The 4,492-nt window shown below is 42.1% G+C and overlaps 1 long non-coding RNA gene across 1 annotated transcript; it reads left to right on the forward strand.

Annotated features, from left to right (window-relative positions):
- The first annotated feature begins 483 nt into the window (after positions 1–483).
- LOC140322761 (uncharacterized) lies at positions 484–4,213 on the forward strand. The gene is made up of 3 exons (XR_011919244.1): positions 484–548; positions 3,234–3,296; positions 3,971–4,213. It is a non-coding gene; the product is annotated as an uncharacterized lncRNA (long non-coding RNA).
- Positions 4,214–4,492: the final 279 nt, after the last annotated feature.

Here is a 4,492-nt window from a genome sequence, read left to right on the forward strand (position 1 = left end):
AGCAAACTTTTGTATTTGCTGTCATTTTCTCTCAAGCTTTCAATTGTCATGGTGCCGCAGGGCAGGATGGTGTCACCAGCTCAGTTGGCACAGACGTGTACGGGGCGCAAAGTCTAAGCAGCTGCCCAGTCTTCACCAGAACCCCTGGAGGTGAGGATGTTATGCTGCGGGCAACTGCCAGGTTACGGCCCCTTTGCATGCAGAGGCAGATGACTGCTGACAAACAGGAATCAGGCGAACTGCAGGAACACAGCCTAAGGGAACTCCTTGTTCAGGCAAGTTCTAGTTGCCAGTCACTTCCTTTTATAGGCGAGGTCATGTGGCAGATGGGAGTCACACGATCAGCAAGTGAGAGAACCGACCATCAGAGAAAGTGCTGGAGCAGATGCAGCTTAGGTGGAGTTTACACTTCTGCCAGCGGAGGGAGTGCTTCTGTGAAAAACTCTGGTTCTCTGTGGTAATAGAACCGCTCTCATAGGATCACATGATTGAGAGCAGGAAGTGACCAGCAGACAGGAATCCAGAACAGGGCTGCAGAGGAATGTGAGGTGGGTGACACAGACAGCGGCACAGATCCTCTGGTCCTGCGGGGAGCCTCTTCCCAACAATTGACTTCCTCCTAAACCTCACTCCTGCTGCCCCCACAACTACCTTCTCTGCCCATTGCCACTTACTTTAGAGATTAAACTGACAAAATCGGACATTATGTCTCTGCTCACTGGGCCACTCCAACCATATCCACCCCTTCCACCTGTAAATCATCACTGGCCTCCCTCAGCCCTGTCACTGTAGATGAAGTCTCCTCTCTTCTCTTATCATCTCCGTCTACTACATGTCCACTTGACCCAATTCTCTCTGATCTACTCCATGCCCATTCCTCCACCCTGGCTCCCGCCCTAACCAAACTATTCAACCTCTCCCTTTCTAGTGGTATCTACCCCTCTGCTTTCAAATATTCCATTATTCTCCCTATCCTAAAAAAACCCTCATTTGACCCCTCCCTACTGTCTAGCTACCATCCTACCTCCCTTCTCCCATATGTCTCCAAACTTCTTGAGCACCTTGTCTACAAAAGACTAACGGCTCCTTTCATGTTTCTTCAATGGTAATTCCTCCCTGTTGGTGTTCCCCAAGGGTCAGTCCTTGGACCAGTTCTCTTTTCTCTGTACACCTCCTCTCTAGGTAGTCTCATATCCTCCTTTGGTTTACAGTACCATCTGTATGCTGATGACACTCAAATCTATCTGTCCACCCCTGACCTGTCTCCCTCAGTCCTGGATAAGATCTCATCCTGCCTGTCAGCCATCTCCTCATGGATGTCTGACTGATTCCTGAAACTCAACCTGGAAAAAGCAAAACCCTCATCTTCCCCCCTTCAAATTCCAAATCTCTCTTGGACAAATTTCTAACTGTTAACAACACTGTTATTCGCCCCTCCTCTCAGACATGTTGTTCTAGCGTCACATTCGATTCTGCCCTCTCATTTACCCCCCCATGTTCAGGACATTTCCAGGTCCTGTCACTTTCATCTACGCAACATGTCCAAAATCCACCCCTACCTGTCCCTAGAGACCACCAAACTCCTTGTACATGCTCTTATCATCTCTCGTCTGGACTACTGTAACCTCCTCATCTCTGGTATTCCATTAACCGGACTATCACCTCTACAATCTATTATGAACGCTGCAGCCATACTCATCCATCTTTCCCACCGCTCCTCTTCTGCTGCATCTCTTTTCAGATCTCTACATTGGCTTCCATTTCACATTAGAATCAAATTCAAGCTCCTGTCCTTTGCCTTCAAATCTGTCCACAGTTCTTTTCCCACTTACATTTCTGACCTGGCAAAAAAATACTCCTCTAGCTGCTCTCTCTGCTCCTCCAATGACTAAAAATAACTTCCTCATTTATAACCTCATCATGGCTTTAAGACTTTTCTAGAGCTGTCCCAACTCTCTGGAATGGTCTTCCTCATTCTGTCTGGCTTGCTCCTACTTTCTGCTCAAGCCCCTAAATATTTTTTAAACTTGCCTACCCGTCTTCTTCTGTCTTTTAAAACGTTCACTACTTCCCACCATTACATATCTCCCCTCTTTTTGTGTGATACTTCCCCCACCTCCTAGATTGTAAGCACTTTGGGGTAGGTTCCTCTCTTCCTCCTGTGTCACTGTCTGTATCTGTCATTTGGAACTCCTATTTATTGTACAGTTTTTATTACTGTACTGTACTGTTTATTATTATTATTGTTATTGTGTTTTTTATTATTAAATATTGTTGTTGTTATTATTAATAATATTAATAATAATTTGTTGGAGAAAGCTTAACACAGTCTGACTCTACCATCATCAATACCAGATCCTGGTGAGAAATTAATGTAACTCTTGATGGTAATAAATGTTGTGACATTGCAGAAGCTTAGCAAATCAATTCTATTGTGAATTTGAATTTAAGGGGGACTGAAACAACCTATTTCTTGTTTGACTTACTCACAAAGCCAGAGAAAACTTCACTTCTGCTTCAGATTCAGGGTACTGTCATTTTATAGCGCTGAATTGATTTACTGCACAGGTATGGTTTCATCAGTAATGTACAAACTGACCGTGTCATTAGATGGCAGTCATGTATCCCAATGCAACAAACAAAACCCTGGACACTTTACTGATTATATTCAAAATGTTATTGATGGAAAAGTCTCATGACAAGTGCTCTTTAGGCTGCAGATTAGATAAATGATGCACTAAGTGTGACCTTGAAATTTCATATTACATTTTTCTTGACTTAACTCTTTAAATATGGTGTACTATAATAGGTTCCCTAAGGAGGCTGTATCACAGACAGATTATACAACTCTAGCTAAGGATTCTGGCCATTAAATAGTTTCAAGTGTTGGCAATTAGCCCTTGAGGTTTCCTTATGGGAAAAGGTGATGACAGTTCCCTTGTTAGTTGTCGAAAAAATATTAATTTTTGCAAAAACATGAGTACAATTTCCTCAAGTGTCTAATCTTCACTTTACACAAAACGAATGAGAAAATCTGCCTAATGCTATGTATATCAAAGAGGTTGTTTCATCATTCACATATGTTACATTTACGTACAAGGCTCAGGTTTACATGTTTCTCACTGCCAATGACATTGCAACTGGCAGCAATGGTCATATAGAGCCAGGAGACATGTACTGCCTGGAAACCCAGACTGCTGAAATGACTGTGCACTGATTTAATTTATTTGCAGAACCTGTGACCTGGCTATAAATGAGGTCATCCAAAACCTTTGCCAAGAGGTTTCTAAGAAGAGGTAAATGACAGAGCTTCATTATTTTAGTATAAGCCTGATATTTGAATGAACAGAACACATGGGCAACTTAAGTGCTAGAAATGTAGTTCCACGTTAAAATGAGCCCTAAAACATATCCTAGGGTGAATAACCTTGCAAGTTGCTGTTTTCATCAGTCTCAGTTATTTTGCCTTGGTTGTCCTGCTAAAAAAAGTGTAAAAGCTACTCAAATTATGCCTAAAAATGCTGAATTATGCTTCTGCACCCCTGATACCCCCAAATTATTTTTGGAGTTCCCAGAAACCTCTGAGTTAGAATTTTGACAGGGGTATATCACCCCCATGTCCACAGCACTAATGCCTTTATATAATGAATGAAGGCCACCTCACCACAATCCGTGTGGTTATAAATTGCTTGTAATGTCATATCACTAACTGTCCCTCAAAGGGGCACACAATCTTATGTGTCTACCGAAGTTATATGTTACAGATTTAAATTTGTATCACTGAGGGGTAAGTGAAGTCTCAGTTGACATGGCTACACTGTAGTAAAAGTTTATGTTAATCTTAAAGTTACCATTGTACCTCAAAGGGGCTCACAATTGAATATGCCTACCATAGTCATATATCCTTACCACAGTCTAAAGCCAATGTTGAGCCAATTACCCTAACTGCAGGTTTTTTTTTTTGATGTAGGGGGAAAACCACTGGGCACAGAGGAAACCCAAGCAAACACAGGGAGAACAAACTCCATCCAGATAGTGTCCTGGCCAAGATTCAAACCTGTGACCTAGCACTGCAAGGGCCAAAGTGCTAACCTCTGAGCCAACCATACTCCTCCAAGTCCAATTCCTTAGAAGACATTGTTTCCATAGACTCTGCTAATCATGATACCAATAATTAAAAAAGTATATAATTGAATAAACTATTTCGCTCTCATTCTTCTATGTGGCTTGTTTTTATTGTCAACTAGCTTGAAACTGCCGTGTCCATGCTGTAAACTAGCATTTCTAGGTGTGTTGTTAGCACAGCGGGCTGAGAGGGAAAGTATGTATGGCTTTGTCCACTGTCCTAATAAAAAAAAAATATTTTGCGCCCTGGGCTAAAACCAAACCAGGTCCCTCCTTTCTGGAATACTGAAGGCCCACTACTTAGATATACTTATTTTTACCTTTTTGATTGAAATCACTAGTTCATTAATTAACATGTAAACAGCAT

This window comes from Pyxicephalus adspersus, chromosome 1, assembly GCF_032062135.1.
Source record: "Pyxicephalus adspersus chromosome 1, UCB_Pads_2.0, whole genome shotgun sequence".
NCBI classification, from domain to species: Eukaryota; Metazoa; Chordata; class Amphibia; order Anura; family Pyxicephalidae; genus Pyxicephalus; species Pyxicephalus adspersus.